The sequence below is a fragment of the Cavia porcellus genome, unplaced genomic scaffold (genome assembly GCF_034190915.1).
Source record: "Cavia porcellus strain 051 isolate PalLab524CR breed Dunkin Hartley unplaced genomic scaffold, mCavPor4.1 scaffold_4, whole genome shotgun sequence".
NCBI classification, from domain to species: domain Eukaryota; kingdom Metazoa; phylum Chordata; class Mammalia; order Rodentia; family Caviidae; genus Cavia; species Cavia porcellus.
In genome coordinates this window covers 51,817,190-51,830,900 of record NW_026947487.1, presented here as the reverse complement: position 1 = coordinate 51,830,900, position 13,711 = coordinate 51,817,190, and the positions used below count along the sequence as shown (strand labels likewise).

The 13,711-nt window shown below is 41.1% G+C and overlaps 1 protein-coding gene and 1 long non-coding RNA gene across 5 annotated transcripts in view; both read left to right on the top strand.

The window, feature by feature from the left end:
• The window catches only part of Nalf1 (NALCN channel auxiliary factor 1), a 543,379-nt gene that overhangs the window by 311,747 nt on the left and 217,921 nt on the right, over nucleotides 1-13,711 (top strand). The window lies entirely within an intron of this gene.
• The window catches only part of LOC134475704 (uncharacterized), a 61,082-nt gene extending 47,371 nt beyond the window's left edge, over nucleotides 1-13,711 (top strand). Inside the window, exon 2 of the long non-coding RNA XR_010046888.1 lies at nucleotides 1-13,711. This exon is cut by the window's left edge and continues 21,859 nt beyond it. This is a non-coding gene — a long non-coding RNA (uncharacterized LOC134475704).

Genomic DNA, 13,711 nt, shown 5'->3' with positions numbered 1-13,711 from the left:
AGATTGAAACCGAGAAGCGAGATTGTGAAATTCAGTGACCATGCGAAGCAAAGAGCTCAGGTACCAGATTCTGACTGGACATCTGTCAGCAGGTAGACTTTGTGGTTTGGGTACAGAAGCTTCAGAGAGACAGGCAACTTTGAAGACCCAAGAGGCTGGGGCAGGGAGAGGGAAGAGGGAGAGCAGAGGGTGTTGAGAGCACCTCAGCTAGTCTTGGGACTGGCTCAGAGCACCTCTAAGGTGGGCTGAGTCCACTGCCAGTCACTCCCTGGGCACTGGGAGCTCATTTGAATTAGAAAGTGACTTTGATGTGGGCTTTAATTCTTTGCTTTGCCAGTTCCTCTGCGCGACGAAGCTCTGGAGAGCCTTCTGAACTGTGTCTTTGATGGGAACAGACAGAAAATATTTTATTTTAGGATTTGGGCTGAGCACATCAGTTTGTAAAGGTTCTGTAGATATCTCTAACTCAAACTCTCGATATTTAATACAGCTACTGTAAACAGAGTTAACAGTGACTTTTTTGTATGTGGTGAAATGGTACCAGTCAGAAATTTTAACAAATATAAGTTTCTTTAATTTTTCCAGTTAAGCAAAAGAAAACTGTAATGAAAGTATAAAATGAAACATAGGCATTGAATCCTAGTGAGGCTGTGCCCAAGACAATGACTAACCCAGTTTGTAATCCAGCCCTACTTGGTGGGCTCTGCCATGTGAAATTCAGCATGTTTGGTTTCCTCTTTGATCACTTTAATCTGCAGTGTGAATAGCAATTTTTAGCCAGGGATGATGATCCATACCTTTCCTTCCAGTAAGCTGAGGTGGGAGGCTGATGAGGACAGAGATCAAGTTGCAGCCCACTCTGGACAATTTAGAGACTTAGGTCTTTGAGGACCCTGCCTCAAAATTTAAACAATAAACATACAAGAAGGATGGATGGGGATGCCACTCAGTGTGAAGATTCTGGGTTTGATCTCCAGGATGGCAAAAAGAAAAAACAAGAGAAATTTTACCAGCTACCTGGTGTTTCATGAATTTCAAATGAGTTATTTCAAAGGACAATATTTGTCACTTATTATTTCATAAATGACAGCAAGTATTATCATCTGTAATATTTAAATACTTTGCTCAACACATTATATTGGTTTTGCAAATAATTTTATTTAAACTCTTTGTGTTTTGTGTAATTCTTAAATACTTACTGATCAGATTGTGTAATTACTTGGATTTTCGTTGAATTCTCGAAGAAAAAGCTGAGCCCCAAGTTGAAATAATCACGTTTAGGAATTTCAGTGTTTATTTCCATAAGCATCTTTGAGTTCTGCTGACAGCATCTGCATTCATCAGAAATGCAATTTTCCATGGGAGAAAAGGTGTATTTGACGCCTGCTTCCCGAGAGACCATGACATGGCAAAAATTGTACCTCTGAGACTCAAGAGCGAGGCTGGATTCACTCCAGGAAGCTGCAGCCGAAGCCAGAGGCCACAAGCCCAGGGGCTCAGTCGTGGGGAGCAGGGTTGGCTGTGCAGTTTGGTAACTGTCCTGACCCAGCAGGAAAGTGAGCTTTCTGCAACAGGAGTCACTTGCACAGCCTGCAGTTAGGTCTCTACCTTCCCAGACAAGCTGGGTGTGATGGCCCTGGCCTCTCTGAAACCCACATTTCAGAAGAATGACGCCCAGGTCCTTTAGGAAAGAGCCCTGAGCATCAGTAAAACTGTCCAGAAGGTAGAGCAGAGAGTTATCTCAAGGGGGCCAAGAAAGAACTTACACTTTGTAGATTCTCAAAGTAAACACTCTAAGAAAAAGAGGCAGGAGCCCAGCACCTGAGCAGTCACTTGGAAAACAACCAGAGGCTGCGTTGGTCAACCCCCCGGTCAACCCCTGGGGTAACTGTGGATAACACAGACCCCAGCCTATCTCCACCACTGTGGGGAACTGGTCCACAGTCAGCTGTGTTTTCCAGGAGCAAGGGCCAGGGCAGGGCTTGTAAACCTGGACAGGACACAGTGAATTGGGGCAAGGCTCTCCATGTGCAGAGATCGAGGGTAGTGCAGGCTGGTGGACCCAGAGGTGTGGAGAGGAAGGTCTTGATAGATGAGCATCCAGTGATCAGACATCAGCATGCTGAGAAGGGCACTTTGAACCAGCTGCTGGCTTCAGAACAGCTGTTTCTGAAAGAAGCTGCTCTGCTCTCTGCATGTGTACAGCTTTACCTGCTGCAATGTGACTTCCAGGAGCACAGTGAGGTCTCAGCATTGCAAGGGCCTCACTTCTTGGCCCTGGTAGTTCAACTACAGAATGTCTTCAGGTCTTACTTCATTGATTATTCCTGAATATGCAACTCTACAGAACTTTTAGAGAAATTAAAATAGGAGGGAAAGATGATTTCCATTTCACTAGAATTTCCCTGACTCAGCTTCCCTGATGACAAATACCACTAAGAGGATCCTTAAAACTTATTATTATCATATTAATACACTTTTTATTCTGAAAGGGATTATGGTCCATTTAAATGCACCAGTAACTTCCCTGAGTTGTTTGTTGATTTACAGATTAATTGAGTCCTGGGCTCTAAATCCCTCTTGGCACATTAGAGGGACACTTGTATTAATGGACTGACCCAGTAGTTGTCTCTGCGGCCAGAGAGTTTCTGCCAGGTGAGTCCAGTTGGCTTCCCCAAGATGAATCTGTAATCATCCATGAATGGTATTGAATGCAAGTATTCCCAAGTCCACGTTTCAAGTGGCAGATTAATTACATGGCCCAGGAACGCTCTTCACTGTGATGTGAAAGAGCATCCTGCACCTTGCAGATGGGTTGATGCCCTTCGCATAACCACAGGACACTTCAGAGTCCTTGCTTTTAGCCTGAGTGACTCGCTTGTCCTGCATCAAAGTGAGTAGATGAGAATCCCACTCAGTAAAGACCAGATAATACAGGTTCGCGGTCCTTAACCTAATTTCTTCTTATTTTTGCTTCATGGGAAGAACACATGGTCAGGTGGTGAAGTTGAAGGTCAGAGGGCTGGTGGGGAGTGAGGGACTCTGTTCTCCTGTATTGTGTTTCTATCACACAGCACACGAGTCCTGAACATTTGATTTTGAAATCACATTTTGTGCCATTTCAGTGAGATAGGCAATTTGTACACACAAAATAGCACATTAAACTTAAGAGACTTGTTACTCTTTGAGCGGTCACTGTTTATAACTCAGAGGCTCCACCCAAAAGCTATTCTATGCATTTAAAATATTTCATTTTCCAAGGATCTAACTTTCCAAAACTAAGTGTGTCACTTGCACACTGACTCATTCTCCAAAAGAGAATCACTGCTTACTGACCAGGTCCCCTTACTGTATGGTGCACACTATCCAGAGAAGGGCTGTCCAGGGACCTCAGGCTGTGGAAGACTTCTCCTCTCACCACCAACAAAACTGGAGGGATCTGCACTGTGACACTGGGCAAAGGTTCCAGGGTGTGTTTGTCTGTGTTCCGTGTTCCTCTGCAGTTGTTTTAGCAGAACTCTGAATTTCTCCTAGGGAGAAAAGCAGGTCCTCAGCACCATGACTTTTTGATTCAATCATGTGCATTTCATTCAACTGAAAGAGAAAAACAGTACCCTTGAGAATTTCCATAGCAGTATCTGAAATAAAGGTATGTTATTATTATGGGTATTTTCATCTCTTCATTCCTCTGCTCTTCAAAAGCATCTTTACATCACTGATTTGAAGAGTGAAATTTGATTACCCTAGAAAATCTCCAAAGAAATCATGGTCAAGCACTTGAGGACATCAGTGGGTTCACTGGACTGAACCCCTTAAGTATGAGAACAAAATGCTAAACAAGTATGGCTCTGATATCTGGCAGTGAACTTCCAGGGCCCAGCGACTCATCTCTGCCTTTCCCACTTCTGATTATCTTCTCTCAAGGTGCTCTGCAGTGAGAGCTACCATTTTCCTGGAATGTTCCAGGTTCAGGATTCTTCCTGAAATGACAAAAGAAACACTGCAATGACACCCAGGATTTGGAGGCAGGTTTATTTATGTTGACTGGCACTGAGGGGGATCATTCCCAGAATATCAGGCCCTGATCTCTGGTGGCCTAGGGCTTTTATATGGTACACAAGCAGGAAGTACAAAAGTAAGACAGAACAGCCTGACAGTTTTTCTGAATAGCTGGCAGGATGAGATCACCGGTGAGAAGGATAGATTAGTGATCATCAGTGTTTGAAGCTGGATACAATGGCACAATCAAGCATTCTGCATGTTTGGTTACACTCCCATGGTTACAGGGGTTAAGAACATAGTTACAAATCCATGAAGCAGATACAGAGCTAGGCAATTTCGAAAGAACAAAGTTGTAGAAAGAACAATTTCTCTTGTACAGTTTATCCCTTTCATTCCGACATGTCCTTTATCTGATAAATTGCCCTAGTTTGTGTTTCAGAAAAATGTGATAAAATTACATAAAGCAGTGCTCTAATATTAGGGGCTCTAAAAGAGAGAACGTAAACCAATATTTGCCTACTAAGCTATAATGAAGGAACACAAACGTTTGTTTTATTTCCGAGTTCCTTTATATTAATGAAAATGCTTTCATGTAAAGAACTGCCTTTGAAAGTGTGTAGAATTAGAGAATGCTTTCCATTCCTATGAAATGTCGTGTTCCTACTGTTTATGAGGAAAAAGCTTCCGCCTACACCGAGGTTGACAATAACACAATTAACACCTACCACTCCATTACCTCCATGCACCAGTAATTTAACCTTATGTCAAGTGTGTCCCTCTCTCTGTCTCTCTGAAGAGACTTGAAGACCTTGTTTCACTTCTCTCTTAAATAATTCAACACATTTTGTTAATTGCTAGTTGTGGTAAAGCAAATAAATACCAGTATTGGAAAAGGTTGGACTAGGCAGTAGCTTGCAAGCAAAACCCACAGAAGTCCAGCAAACTTACAAAGCAACTGTGAAGCAGCTGCTGAAACATTAGCAAAAATCATAAAAGTATAGTTTGCAGATTACAGTGTGCATCTTTCTGCATTTTTTGGAAGCATATCTAAGGTACCTTGCTCAGTTCTGAATGATGTCTTTGAAAAAGACATGAGTCCACAAACTTGAGATTTTTCAACTGCAATTCAGATGACTGCAGTGACACTTTAGAGCTGTAGTAATAGACTATGCGACCATGTGACCATCTGATCACGTGATGACATGACCACGTAACCTCATGATGCATACACACGTGCAACATGAGACACAAAACCTAGTGGTCTAGGGGATCCTATTGCCTCCTGTCCAGGAGAATTGAGCAACATTACAGCGGGACTTGGATAAAGGTGACAATTTCACAATATCTTCACCTCTCACACGTGATGGGGCTCTTGGAGAAAAGTTTTTCAGTTCTCAGAATTTATTTTCCTACTTGCTTTAGAAACTGTTCATTACTATATTTAGCTTCCAGTTATATAAGCAATATATATTCATTTCAAAATCTTATATAATACAGAAACATAACAACATATGTAGTAACTTGTCCATCAAATTAATTAAGAACATTGTTAATGACATACCCCTTACATATAAATAAGCACATATACTTATATACACATATTATTTATAAGTATTATAAAATCACTTTCTCACAATCATTTCTTGTGCATCCCTCTGTATTAGTTTGTACAGAATCATAAGTGTGTGTGGGTGTTACTGAGAACCTGAACCAGGAAATTTATACAGAACTACTATGCTATGTCCCCAGTCCTTTATTTTTATCTATTTACTTATTTTTAGATTCTTACTAAGTTATTCAGGTTGGGCTAGAACCTGAGAACCTCCTTCTCAGGTGGAATTACAGCTGTGTACCACCAAGCCAGGTTCAGATCAGAATCATCTTTATGCTCATTAATGTCTGCATGATAGTCTATAGTGTGTGTGTGTGTGTGTGTGTGTGTGTGTGTGACATAATTTATTTGCTATTGGCCATTAAGGGGCATTTGGATTTTCTTCTCTTCCTCAGTTTTACAAGTAATAAGCCAAAAAATATTTTATGTACGCATGCGAGTATTTCTGAAAGGCAGCATTGTAGAAGTGGAGTTTTAATCCAATCCATGTCTGTTTCCATTGGTAATGGATTCTGCCTGATCTTTGCCTTGTGCACAAAGGTGTGGCCCCTATATCTGAAGCCCCTCATGTCCCATCGCTGGGATCGCAGAGAGAGGCTATTTTGCCTGAGAGTAAAGAAAGTTTTGTTTTCCTTTTACCCATGAAATGCTTATAGAGTTGAATTGAAGCACTAAAATGGTGAGGTTTTTCTGCACTACCTAAATTGTCAAGCAGTAAAGAAATTTATTGAAAACTGGTATTTCTCAAAAAGAGGGCATACAAATGCTCAATGGATCCATTAAAAATGCTCAGTGTCACCGATTGTTGTGGAAATGAAACTCAGAAGCCCCATGAGCCATCTTCTTACTGCATTTAGACTGAGTTTTAACAAGAAGATCAAGAACAGCAAACACTAGCGAGGGTGGAGGGAAAGGGAAACCCTGTGGCATGCTGGCAGCAACAGAAATCAGTGTGGTCGTTTTGCAAAACAATGTGAAATTTTCCTGAAGAAGCTGAAAGTAAAAGGAACATGTGGCTCAGCATTTCTGCTCCTGGATATAAAAACACAGGAAATGAAAGCAGTGTGTCAGACACACATCTGCCCTGGCACCAAAGCTCCAGTCACAGCTGCCGACATGTGGAGTCAGTCTCAGGGCTGATCAGTAGTCAGTAGCTCAACATTCACAACGGAATGCGATTCAGCCATAGAAAACCATGAGGTCCTGTGATGTGTGGCAACATGGTAAACCCCACATACAGGACACTGAATGAAGTAGCGCAGATACGGAAAGGCAAATACTAAGTGCTCTTGCTCATTTGTCAATCTCAAGGAGTCTGGAGTAGAAGAATGATTACCAAAGGGTGGGAAAGACCCTGGAGACACCATAGGAAGAGGCTGATGGTGAGGGAGTTGCAGGTAATGAGTGGTGGGAGCTGTTAATCAGGGTGATGGCCACTGACAAATGACTTGCAGCGTGTTATGATTTCCCTGGGGAGAGATGTTGGACGTTCTCTTCAGAAGCAAAGATGGTTTGAGAGGTATGGGTGCCATAAGGGTATCAGAACTCACTGCACCATCTACCAAAATAGCACACACTGCACCCCCATAGAAATGTGTAGCCATGTGTCAATTGAAATTATAAAACAGGCACAAGAGATAGTGCAGGAATAACTGTATGTAAAAACCGCAGAAATTGAGTTAGTGACCATTAGATCCTCCCAGTTAACAATGATTCCACCCTCTTTTGTTTTATTTTTGACAATGATTTTGAAATTCAGTGCAGCCCCAAATACTGATTTATAGAGCCTTAGAGACATGCCATATATTTGCCTCGATTAAAAAGATATACTTCACATCCATGTGGTAGGTATTTTTATCTTATTCTGACATGTATTTGGACATATAGAAATCACAAGCTTATCTTGTAAATTTTAAATGTACACGCTCATTGTGTGATGTATAAGAAACATGTATGAATAACATTACCCTTGGCCTCTCAATCAAAGACTAATGCCAAAGAATTTCTATGAGCTCAGGTAAAAAAACAAGATTCTAGTCTAAAACAGAGTATCTTGCTGATTAGGAAGAATTTATAACACTTTTCTCATGACCATGATTTTTAAGCACAAAGTTTTTAAACTATATTTGGGAGAAAAACTAGGTATCCCTCTGGAAGTAAAACCTCTCTGAAATCAAGATACATATTTTATGATAAAATTTTCACATGAAAACTTACTAAAAATTCAGCAAGACATGGAAACCTTCATATATTTTCTAGTCATACTGTTGTATATTTACTTAAGAAAAAAACATATTCATTTCAGTGGCCAGTAGAACTTGTGTTAGACTCTTTTCACTCAACACTGTACAGATACTTCTTTCAAACAATCACCTCCTTCACGCTTCAGACTTTATATCTCCTTGTTTCCAAAGTCTTTTAAAATTATCAATTTTTATTATTAACTACATTTTATTTCTTCTTTATAATCCCATCAGCTCAGTTACTCATCAGAAAGTCTAGGTGCTTAAGCGCTGCAGTTCTAAAAGTGTATCAGGTCAGAAGAGGAGGGAGTGGCTCTGGGGTAGGGCACTCTCAGCAGTGGCAAGCCCTGGGGGTCAAACTTCCCTCTTCTGTATCTACCTCCAGGACCACACCCCTGCCCACACCCACGTCTACCTGTATATCTCCATCTCCATCTATATCCATATCCATATCTACATATCTACAGCCATACACTCTCATATATATATATATATATATATATATATATATATACACACACACATATGTATATTTATGATATGCATGTTGAAAATAAATCAACTGACTTTTTACTTCATTGTATTTGTATATTTTTCTTTCTTTTGTTTCATTAATTTTTAATTAGTACAGAATTATATTACACAATAGTGTTTCAGTTCCTGGTAAGGAAACGTGCATGTATATAATGTACCCTAATTTCTTTCTTCCTCTGCTTTCTCTTCTCTGCATTCCCTCCCTGTGAATTCTTTGACCCTCTTCCTTATTCTGGTGCACATTTGTAATGCCAAGGGTTGTCATTCCATGTGTGGAATTGGTGTAAACACTTAGCACATCCAAATCCCTTTGGTACCCCGTATCTCTCCTCTCCCTCCTCACTCTGTATCACAAATATTGCATCACATACTATTACATATTGCAAACAAATATTCGGTTTGTGTTTATTCTCATTGTATTCCCACAGCTGCAGTGACAGAGTAGGTCCGTTATCTGGCTCTCTTGAGATGCCAATGTCTGGATTGCCTGGGGCTCATCAACACATTGTGACCTGGCCCTGGAGGTCTGGGTGTTGGGCTAGAGATGCTGCACCTCAAGAATAGAGGAGGTTGGATCTGGGGATTGGAGACAAAAAGCAATTTATTTTCCTCGTAATGACTAATTTTAAAGAGAGGAAAGCTCAGCCACCACACTAGCTCAACCAACCACAGGCAGCAGGGCAGTGGACAAGATGCAGCCAGAGGGTCCCAGCAGCACATCAGGTCCCAGGTTGCACAGTGGAGTGACCTGTTTCTTCTCCAGGTATTAATGTTTGTGAGGGTAGCAGCACAGCTGTATATTTGTCTTGACCTGTAAATATCTATTGAATGGAACTAAATGGAGTGGCGTCCATTTCCCTGTGGATAATTATAAGGAAATTGTTTAATTTACTGTTGAATTAAAGGGAGAAAGGATTCACCACAGTTCACCAGAGTGTTTGGCGCCTTCCTCCTTTGAATTGGGAAACTCATCAGTGATTTGAATCCTATCTGTATTGCCAAATGCACGTCTGTGGTGTGCGGCAGGGCAGCGGGCAGGGCTCTGGTCAGTCCCTTTACACTAGTTCTTCCCTGTGACTGTCCTAGAGTGTTGACTGCTAAATCATGTAGCAGTTTTACTGAGGGCTGAAACAAAGTATCTGACTTTTCAGTGATCTCCCCTGCTTCTTATAGAATGATTTCCCTCACTAAATGCAGCATTTTAAATTTCCATTTCTTAATTTCTAGTTAATTTTCATTAATCAGTAAAAATTATGCTAGAAAAATCAGAAGCTAGGAATGAAGTTTGTATGATGGACCAAAAATGGGTTGGTGCCACAGGAACCCTCAAACCCAGGAAGTGAGGTCAAGAGCACTGCTCTGTAGGAAGATCGTGGAAGTTTTATTATATTTTAAATACAAATGCAGGAATGTAAAGTGTTCAGAATCCTTTACAGAACCAGTGAAATATTTTAAACCTATGCCAAGTGCCAAAACTGTACAGATTTCAGTTTCATATTGGTCACTTCTGCTTGTATCAGCAGTGCCACCAGACCTCATTTACGCCCATGCCAGTATGAAATGGAAGAAACTGATTTGAAAATCCAGATTGTAAGGGACATATATGGCTCCATGTGTGCCTAACATGTGTGTTCAAAGAAACTGTTGAAGTAGGAGGTGAAAAGAATTGTAACGAAGTTTAAGCGGTCAAAGATTCCGAGAGAAGTTTTGGTGGAAGAAACAGTCAATCACGTCTGTGAGTGGTCACTATGTAAAGTTGTCCCTTGAGGTAAGCACAATACGGGCACAGAGCATTAAAACTAAAAAAAAAAAAAAAAAAAAAAACCTCCCCAAGACCGAAAGAAAAGTGGTATATTACAAGACGTCCTTTCCCCAAACCTTGCTAGATTAGCAGATTTCCCACAAGCCAAAGCCTTTTCCTGGATGACCTCAGTACTGTTTTCCTATCTCAGTTTAAATGATGGGCCCCTGAAAAGGCAGCTGATTTAGTTCAACTTCTGCATCTACCTGAAGTGGAGAAGGTAACAATTAGGAATCGGTAGAATTTATGCCACTTCTTTTCTGTGTGCTCAGGGACAAAATGGAGGGCCAATGTGAGGCCCAGCTGGACACGGGAAGTACCTCTGCCCACTTGCGTTTGCTTTGGATTCTGGGAGTCTTGGTTAGCATTGCTTGAGATTTGTTATTCCTGAGTCCCATAGCCAACTGGGACTGTGTTTCTTCCACCTCAGTTTCTGCCACCACCATTCTTGTCCTTAGTACCTTACCGGGATGTTACATTCCTGACCTTGATCCTGGCTGTGGTCTGAATGTGTGCCCATCTAAGTTTCGTATGTTGAAATCTACTCTCCAGTGTAAACACGCGGTGCCGGGTCCTCTGGGAGATTAGACCCCTACAGAATCCTCAAAATGGCTTTAGTGCTTTTATTTTAAAAAAATGAAAGAAAGAAAAAAAAGAGGCTAGAGGGTACTTGTACACTCTAGAAAAGGCAATCTGTGAAGAATTCACCCCTATCAGATTCACAATGTGCTAGCATCATGATCTTAGACTTCCCAGGATCCAAACGCATAGTCCTACCTATTTATAAATTCCCTATCTGAGGTGTTTTGTTCGGGCAGCTGAGATACACTGAGAACAAGCCCATGTTCCATTTAATGAATACACATGCATGTACTGTTAACTGAGAGAAACAAACATGCTGTTAATAACCGTGGTAGCTTTTCATCCTCAGTATCTAGCTTAGTATACATCACACTATCCACATCTATAGTATCTGTAAAGTTTTAGGCCTATAATTTGTGCCACTGATAAAAAATATCTCTTGCCATATCTGCGGTTTGATTTGTTAGGTGCAAAACAGACCAGTGCTTTGCTCGACCACTGCATTCCATGTATGTCCGGCAGAAATTGAACTAGACGCTCAGAAGCACCTTTTATGGAACAAAAGACCCAGAGAAAACATGAGCATCTTATGCCCGAGCTCACCTCTGCAACAATACCCTGGGTGTTGGCTATTCTTTTAGCAGAAGGTGCCATGTCTCAGGATGCTGGAGATGTGTATGTAATTAGAAAAATCACTGAATGTTACATAAAGAGCCAATAGACCTGCTGCGGAGCACCGGTCTCGGCTTTCTGTAGGGACCTGGAAGGGCTGGTGGAGAGACAGGTGCTCTGGGGAGACAGGTGGGGGCTTGTGAGCCCCCAGAGACGTCTGCATTTCTTGCCTTTTAATTTATCATCTTGTCACCCTCCCAGTCTTGCCTTTCTGGGGTTGAGATGAAAGAAATGAGATATAAAGGAATATTCATTTCACTTTTTAATTAAACATTTGGTTTGGTTCCAGAATACTAGATTCCTGTTCACATGCACGGAAAGAATGTCACAAAAGCAGCAAACTGGCTTAGGAAGGATTTTCTTTGCACACAAGGGACTTGCACCGACTTTGGCTTCAGCAGGGGGGGGGGAAACCCTATATATCATTTATGTCTGAATCTCCATCTGTCTGTCTCTCTGTGTCTTTATCTATCTGCTTACAGGGCCTATGTGGTTTTTTCTACAGTGCAACCAGAATGAAAATGTTAGTTGAGCCCATTCAGTTTAAAAAAAAAAGTGCAGTGTACCATAAGAGTACATTACTACATGTTATTTTGGTCTCTGATAAAAAGTTTTATTCTATGCATTTTTTGCCTTATAGCATCTTCTTTTATGCTTAGGCTGAAAAATCTTTTCTTATTAGACACTGACAAAATGATTTACTATATCTATTTTTGCATTTTATTTTAAAATGTTTCATCAGTTCATAATTTATGAGCTCTAGAATGTGAAAAGATCAACCTTAAAAATCACTCCTGCTTCTTGTTGCTCTGTATCTCCTCTCTGGCGAAGTGCCTCTTGACATTTTGACAGGCCATATATTAATTGGGTTGTGTGTTTTGTTTTCCTGTTGTTGAACTTTATGAACCTTGTGCATATTGTGGACACCAGGGATTATAAAATCAGGTATGTGCTTTGCAAATATTTTTTCAATCCCAAACTAGTTTGAAAATATTTAACACTGTCTTCATAGAGCAGAACTTTCTAATTCTACTGAAGTCTGCATTATGATTTTGTTTTCTTTCCTGGACTATGTTTGGGTCATCGTATCTGGAATCTCATTGCCAACCCCAAAGCCATCAATTATGACAAGCTATTCTGTTAATATGAGGGATCACGACGAGGAAGGTACAGGGATGGTGCACAGGAAAAGTGATGCCTGCCGAAAGTTTCTGTAAATCGGAACCTGTTCGTATTGTCCTCACCAACAGTAATCATTTGTGGGGTTAAAAACACCTCAGAAATAGTTCCTCCTTGCACACTGAGATATGGTTTTTTTCATACACCAACAGTCGGTGCTTCCTCCAGGCTTCCTTTTACTTTCTCTGTGTACTGTTCATGTGCTTCTTAGAAATTTTTCATTTAAATTTTGGAGAAAGGGTAAATCAAAATGATTTTTCTTTATTAGCCTCCGAGCTATGTTAAGGTTCAGGGAAGTTTTCAAGTGTTGGATATCTTCCTGTCTGGCTTCCTTACCATTGGGGCTTATTCCAACCTACCCACCCGCCTCCACCCTCTCCCATCCTGCCTCATGGGCCAAGCCTGGCCTGACTTTACCCAGGATACACTTCCTTCACAGGATAGGTGCCTGCTTCTGTCCTGGCTCTTCCCATCTGCCCCCTCTTCAAGGTGATGTACAGCTTCTTTGGTCACTCTTGCTGTGTGGAGACTCAACTGCAGCTTTACCCCACCCTGAATCTATACCTGGTCTCCTCCAGCCAGGGATGTGCCCTTGGACTCCACCATGGTGGCTCCACAGCTCTCTTTTGGTCACATGTGCCATCTAGTCACCTATTTGTCTGTTCTGATCACCTAAACCTGAATCGTTTTTCTTACATAAGAAACACTTTTCATTTGTTTTCCTAATATTGTGTCTCAGAGGAAGTCAGCATTAAGCAGATGTTTTGTGATACAGAGAATAAATAAACAATGCAGAGTATTTCCCTCCTCTGTGTTTTGGCTCTCTCCTCTGGTTATTGAGAGCCACACAGAAAGCGGGGTACAGAGTGTGAGTGGTAGAGATTATCGGTTACATAACATGCTGTGAACGGCCTACAAAGACACACACAACATAGAAATAAGTAAGAGAGGTGGAAACAACAGCTGTGTTTACATTTGCAAGTATCTTTCCAGAAGTACCACTGTTTACAGTTGCACACAGGAAAAGTAAATGGGGACACAGGTTGCAAAAAAAAAAAAAAAAAAAAAAAAAATCAATAAATGAAA